Source organism: Lolium perenne, chromosome 2, assembly GCF_019359855.2.
Source record: "Lolium perenne isolate Kyuss_39 chromosome 2, Kyuss_2.0, whole genome shotgun sequence".
Classification (NCBI taxonomy): domain Eukaryota; kingdom Viridiplantae; phylum Streptophyta; class Magnoliopsida; order Poales; family Poaceae; genus Lolium; species Lolium perenne.
Genome location: NC_067245.2, coordinates 140,394,884 through 140,402,891, shown reverse-complemented (window position 1 = coordinate 140,402,891; position 8,008 = coordinate 140,394,884).

Here is an 8,008-nt window from a genome sequence, read left to right as displayed (position 1 = left end):
TAGAAGTTATTGAAGATGAAGTGTTTTCTGAATAATGAGGAAAGCTAAAAGAGAAATTACAAAAGATATTTTGGCAGAGAGAAAAGAAAACACTAGAAAGTCTAGCTCAGGTGTATATAAATGATATACATGTTATGGTTGTATTCCTAGTTAGGTCAAACAATGAAATTCTTGGGTATTAGTATCATATTGGTTGGTATGAAGTGTCATACAAAACAACACAATACAAGAATACAATGGCCTAAGTGACTGACAAGGAATATGATAGGAATGCACGTCTGGAACAAAATAAAGTGTTATTATATTCGTCGTTGGCATTGTATCTAGCCCTTAGAATTTATAATAAAGAACTTAATAATTGTTATTTTGCTCTGGTCAAATGAAAACAATAAGTTGTTCAAATTATGACATTACTCCATGTACGATGGATAAGTTATTATAAATCTTAATGGTGAAACACACATACATAACACTGACGCTAAAATGCCATAAGGCAAATGATTTGAATTCCACTTATTTGTGGAACCGCCATTTAGGTCATGTTAGAAAGGAACGCATGAAGGAACTCCATGCAAATGGATTTTTGGAGTCATTTGATTTTTGAATCGCTTGGCGCTTGCAAATCTTTTCTAAAGAGAATGACTAAAATACCGTTCATAGGCCAAGAGTTGAACGGGCAACTAACTTAGTGAAAAATACATGATGATGTATGTGGTTCACTAGGGCATAGTTGTTTGCGGGAGATTCTTCTACTTCATGAAAAACTTCCAACAATGAATTGAGTATATATATGTGGATATATTCAATAAGGAAGAAGTTTGAAACATTTGAATGGATTCAAATAAATTTCAGCATGAAGTGGAAATCATCGTAATAGAAAAATCAAATATCTATGATTGGATCATGGTGGAAATATTTGAATTACGAGTTTTAGCGAACATCTAAGAGAGTTATGAAATTGTTCTACAACTCACGTTTCTTGGAGTATCATAGTGATAATGGAGTATCCGAGAGATGTATCCAAACCTTGTTGGATCAATGATGAGATAAAATATTGATGCCATTAAATTTTTGTGAATTTTGCTTTAGAGACTACCGCTTTACACTGAATAAAGCATCATCATGATCCGTTGAAATGACATCATACGAGTTATGACATGGGTATGAACACCTAATAGTCTTTTCTTAAATTTTGGTATGCATAGCATAAGTAAATAAGTTTACAACCAAAATCGGATGAGTGTCTTTGTTATCCCAAAGTATTGATTGGGAATTCTTTCCACTATGGATACAAAGACAAAAGTGTTTGTCGATGTTTCTTATTTATTTCCAAGAAATTGTTTCTAGCGAAGTATTTGAGTGGGAGGACAATAGGTTTTGATAAGGTTTATGAACCTCAGCATAATGATCAGTGTAGCGCAGCATCGGAATTGGTTTCGGAAGCGGCCACGACGATCTTGGCTCCCATGACTACAAAGTGTTCTTAGCCATGGAGATCGAAGTACATATTGAACCTTGTAGGTATGGTTTACTTTGTGATCAAATAAATGATTTGTGGACAAAGGATTGATTTTGAAACAATGATAAACCAACTACAAACAAAGAAGTTATGATGGGCCCTGACTCCGTTAAAATGGCTATACGCCATGAAATCCAAGATATATAAATACTTTTTTGAAAGTAAATAGATCTATAAAATTGATGGACTTGGATGAAATATCCTTGAAGAAGCTCGACTTGTCGAAAAGTTGTTTACGACAAAGTTCAAAGAGTTGACTACGATAAGATTAGATCTTCCGTAGCAATGCTTATAGTCTATGTGGATTATTCTAGTAATCACTACATATTTCTTTTATGAGATATGCTAGTAGGATGGCAAAATACATTACTTATCAGACGTGTGTATTAAAGGTGTATACAAGATACAACCAATTGTTTTGCTAGTCCGTGGAATACTAGATAGGTATACAAACTTCAATTGGATGAAGTGAGTATCACGGAGTTGGAATCTTCACCAAGATGAAATAGTCAAAGAGTTTTTGATTTCATCAGAAACGATGAAGAGGCTTGCATTTGCAAGAAATTAAGTGGGAGCGCTGAGACATATTTATAATACTTTATGTAGATGACATATAGTTGGTTATAAATGATGTAATTATATACTTGATTAAAAAGGTTTCATTGAGAAATTAACTTCAATGAAAGGATATGGACTGAAACAAATTTAGTGTCAAGATCTATGAAGATAGATTGAAACACATAATAAGTTTAAGTCAAAGTACATAGAATGGATATTGAAGTAGTTCAATATAGAAATATTAAGAAAATGTTCTTGTCATGTGAAGGTTTAACAAGACTTGAGTGTATCTGACACTCGATGAGTAAAAACACATGAGTGATTTTAGATCATGAATAATATGTACATAATCAGATATCTTGTGCTCTAAAAGGATAGGAGCATATACCAGAATGATTCATGTGATGATCATTGAAAAACAGTAAGAATATTCTTGAGTACTTAAGAAGAACCAAGAATATATATATATAGTTTTTGTATGAAGAAATGACAAACAAATCGCTGTAAAGTGTTGCACCGATATTTGTTTTGTCACATATGAAAATAAAATTTCAATTTCAAATTAGACTAAGTGTTGTTTAAAAGGTAGCACAATGAGCTAGAAGTTGTCTATGCTAGATTTAGAAGAGTTCTAAATATTGTGACGGATTCTACAAAAGAAGGCAGAGTATGTCATTGTTTTGAAAATGACAAAGGATGTTAAGTCAAGAGGTTCTTTTAGAACTTGGTGTAGTTCCGACAGAGTCAGAACTTTGAAGCTATATTGTGTGTGACAATATTAGTGACATATTTCAGACCGCGGAATTAAGGTTCCACCAGAATACCAAACATATTTAATGCCGACTCATTTGGAAATGAGTGATGCGTTGAGACGCAAATGAATTACAAAATACATATGGTTCTGAGCATGTCAGATCCGTTGACTAAAACCTCTCTCGTGAGCAAAACATGATAAAGCACCGGAAGGCCAAGGTGTTATATCTTTACAAATGTAAACTAGATTATTGACTCTAGTGCAAGTGGGAGACTGTTGGAGATATGCCCAAGAGGCAATAATAAAATGGTTATTATAATATCTTTAAGTTTATGATAATGTTTACATACCATGCTATAATTGTATTAACCGAAACATTGATACATGTGTGTTATGTGAACAACAAGGAGTCCCTAGTAAGCCTCTTGTATAACTAGCTTGTTGATTAATAGATGATCATCGTTTCATGATCATGAACATTGGATGTTATTAATAACAAGGTTATGTCTTTATGTGAATGATATAATGGACACACCCAATTAAGCGTAGCATAAGATCACGTCATTAAGTTATTTGCTATAAGCTTTCGATACATAGTTACCTAGTCCTTATGACCATGAGATCATATAAATCACTTATACCGGAAAGGTACTTTGATTACATCAAACGCCACTGCGTAAATGGGTGGTTATAAAGGTGGGATTAAGTATCCGGAAAGTATGAGTTGAGGCAGATGGATCAACAGTGGGATTTGTCCATCCCGATGACGGATAGATATACTCTGGGCCCTCTCGGTGGAATGTCGTCTAATGTCTTGCAAGCATATGAATAAGTTCATAAGAGACCACATACCACGGTACGAGTAAAGAGTACTTGTCAGGAGACGAGGTTGAACAAGGTATAGAGTGATACCGATGATCAAACCTCGGACAAGTAAAATATCGCGTGACAAAGGGAATTGGTATCGTATGTGAATGGTTCATTCGATCACTAAAGTCATCGTTGAATATGTGGGAGCCATTATGGATCTCCAGATCCCTCTATTGGTTATTGGTCGGAGAGAAGTCTCAACCATGTCTACATAGTTCGCGAACCGTAGGGTGACACACTTAAGGTTTGATGTCGTTTAAGTAGATATGGAATATGGAATGGAGTTCGAAGTTTTGTTCGGAGTCTCGGATGGGATCCAGGACATCACGAGGAGTTCCGGAATGGTCCGGAGAACAAGATTCATATATAGGAAGTCACTTTCCAAGTTTGGAAATGATCCGGTGAATTTATGGAAGGTGGTTTCTAGAATTATCAGGAAATAAATTACTATGGAAGGAGGAGTCCCGGAGGGACTCCACAAACCCTAACCAGCCAACCAAGTGGGAGGGTGGAGTCCATGGTGAATCCACCTCCTTGGCCGGCCAAAGAAAAGGGGGAAGGGGAGAGTCCCTGTCCCTCTAGGTTTCGTCCATAAGGCAGTTTTTCTGTTGGGGTCTTATTCGAAGACTTTGGGCAAACCCTTGGGGTTCCACCTATATAATGAGGAGGAGAGGGTTTGGGCAGCCCATGGCTTGGCCGCACCACCCCTGCCCCCTTGAGGCCGGCGCCCATGGCACCCCCTCTCCCCAAACCCTAGCACCCCTCCTCCACTACTTCTCCCGCATATGCTTAGCGAAGCTCCGCCGGAGATCTCCATCGACACTGCCACCACGCCGTCGTGCTGCCGGGATTCCGAGGAGGATCTACTACTTCCGCTGCCCGCTGGAACGGGGAGAAGGACGTCGTCATCAACACCGAACGTGTGACCGAGTACGGAGGTGCTGCCCGATCGTGGCACCGTGATCAAGATCTTCTACGCGCTTTTGCAAGCGGCAAGTGATCGTCTACCGCAGCAATAAGAGCCTACTCTTATAGGCTTTGGAAATCTTCAAGGGTTAGTCTCGTTCATCCCCTCGTTGCTCCCATCTTCTAGATTGCATCTTGGCTTGGATTGCGTTCTCGCGGTAGGAAATTTTTTGTTTTCTATGCAACGTATCCCAACAGTGGTATCAGAGCCGTGTCTATGCATAGATGGTTGCACGAGTAGAACACAATGGTTTTGTGGGCGTTGATGCTCTTGTTATCTTTAGTTTGAGTACTTTGCATCTTTGTGGCACAGTGGGATGAAGCGGCCCGGACTAACTTTACATGACCGCGTTCATGAGACTTGTTCCTCGTTCGACATGCAACTTGTATTGCATAAGAGGCTTTGCGGGTGTCTGTCTCTCCTACTATAGTGAAGATTCAATTTACTCTTCTATTGACAACATTAGTATCACCGTTGTGGTTCATGTTCGTAGGTAGATTAGATCTTTCTCGAAAACCCTAAACCACGTAAAATATGCAAACCAAATTAGAGAAGTCTAACTTGTTTTTGCAGGGTTTGGTGATGTGATATGGCCATAATGTGATGATGAATATGTATGAGATGATCATTATTGTATTGTGGCAACCGGCAGGAGCCTTATGGTTGTCTTTAATTTTCATGTTGAGTAGTATTTCAAAGTAGTTGTAATAGTTGCTACATGAGGTGAACAACCATGAAGACGGCGCCATGAACCTTGACGCTACGCCGACGATGATGGAGATCATGCCCGTTGATGATGGAGATCATGTCCGTGCTTTGGAGATGAAGATCAAAGGCGCAAAGACAAAAGGGCCATATCATATCACATATGAATTGCATGTGATGTTAATCCTTTATGCATCTTATTTTGCTTAGAACGCGACGGTAGCATTATAAGATGATCCCTCACATTAATATCAAGATAATAAAGTGTTCTCCCCTCGTATGCACCGTTGTACAGTTCGTCGTTTCGAAGCATCTCGTGATGATCGGATGTGATAGACTCAACGTTCACATACAACGGGTGTAAGCCATGTTGCACACGCGGAATACTTGGGTTTGCTTTACGAGCCTAGCATGTACAGACATGGCCTCGGGACAACGGAAACCAAAAGGTTGAACACGAGTCATATGGATGATATGATCAACATGTTGATGTTCACCATTGAAGCTACATCATCTCACGTGATGATCGGTTTTGGTGTAGTGGATTTGGATCGTGTACCACTTAACAACTATGAGGGATGTTGTATTTAGTGGGAGTTCATTAGTAATTAGATTAAAACATGAACTAATTATCATAAACATAGTTTGAGTAGTATTTTGAATTAATTTTGTAGTCTTGGCATCCGTTTTCTACCATGCACTAGTCTTGTTATTGAGATAGAAATACTGTTAAAATCTGACAAGAAACTTTACGGATTGGTACCGTATTGTCAAAGAATCAAGAATTAATTAAGTCCTATTGCAAACTTTTAGTAAACCTCACATTGTTGATTCAAAGAGCTATGGTTTCAGTTAGTACCTAAAGTTATCTTGTCTCCGTGAAACTTGAAGTTCAAATCTGTTTGAAAAGTAAGGAGCTGAAAATTTAGTTTTCAGAAATAATCAAGGTATGAGATATATGTGATATCTAAGACCTTATTGCAAGATGATAGAATATAAATTTGGTGAGACTACATAAACTCATAAGTTTTATGGGAGTGTATGAAGGTTGAAGACGCCAGGCGTCACAATCCTCCAACTATTGGGGCACTAATAATATTCGCATATCCATGAAGTTATCATCCTTAGTATGCACCGTTGCTAAGACTCGTCGTATCGAAGCATCACGCGATGATCGGGTGTTATAGATTCTACGTGTGCTTACAACGGGTGCAAGCCAGATTTGCACATACAAATACTAAGGTTAACCTTTATCAGCCTAGCATGTACAGACATGGTCTCAGAAAGTTGTCATGAATTGATGGATAAAATTATGAGTGAAATTGTTCATCATATTACAAAGTTACTAATAGTGAAATCTAGAACACTTTGATCATATGATCATCAACTTCAAAATAAGAACCTCAAGGTTATTGGTATTAGACCAACAAACCTAGAAGTTATTAATGTTGAAGTGTTTTTCTGAATAATGAGGAAAGCTAAAAGAGAAACTGCAAAAGATATTTTGGCAGAAAGAAAGAAAAGACTAGAAAGTCTAGCTCAGGTGTATATAAATGATATACATGTTATGGTTGTATTCCTAGTTAGGTCACACTATGAAATTCTTGGGTATTATTACTATATTGGTTGGTATGAAGTGTCATACAAAACAACGCAATACAAGAATACAGTGGCCTAAGTGACTGACAAGGAATATGATAGAAATGCACGTCTGGAACAAAATAAAGTGTTATTATGTTCGTCGTTGGCATTCTATCTAGCCCTTAGAATTTATAATAAAGAACTTAATAATTGTTATTTTGCTCTGGTCAAATGAAAACAATGAGTTGTTCAAATTATGACATTACTCCATATATGATGGATAAGTTATTATAAATCTTAATGGTGAAACACACATACATAACACTGACGCTAAAATGCCATAAGGCAAATGATTTGAATTCCACTTATTTGTGGAACCGCCATTTAGGTCATGTTAGAAAGGAACGCATGAAGGAACTCCATGCAAATGGATTTTGGAGTCATTTGATTTTTGAATCATTTGGCGCTTGCAAATCTTTTCTAAAGAGAATGATTAAAATACCGTTCATAGGCCAGGAGTTGAACGGGCAACAAACTTAGTGAAAAAATACATGATGATGTATGTGGTTCACTGGGCATAGTTGTGTGCGGGAGATTCTTCTACTTCATAAAAACTTCCAACAATGAATTGAGTATATATATGTGGATATATTCGATAAGGAAGAAGTTTGAAACATTTGAATGGATTCAAATAATTTTCAGCATGAAGTGGAAATCATCGTAATAGAAAAGTCAAATATCTATGATTGGATCATGGTGGAAATATTTGAATTATGAGTTTTAGCGAACATCTAAGAGAGTTATGAAATTGTTCTACAACTCACGTTTCTTGGAGTATCATAGTGATGATGAAGTATCCAAGAGATGTATCCAAACTTTGTTGGATTAATGATGAGATAAAATAAAATAAAGCCATTATATTTTTGTGGATTATGCTTTAGAGACTACCGCTTTTACACTGAATAGAGCATCATCATGATCCGTAGAAATGACACCATACGAGTTATGGCATGGGTATGAACCATAATAGTCCTTTCTTAAATTTTGGTATGCA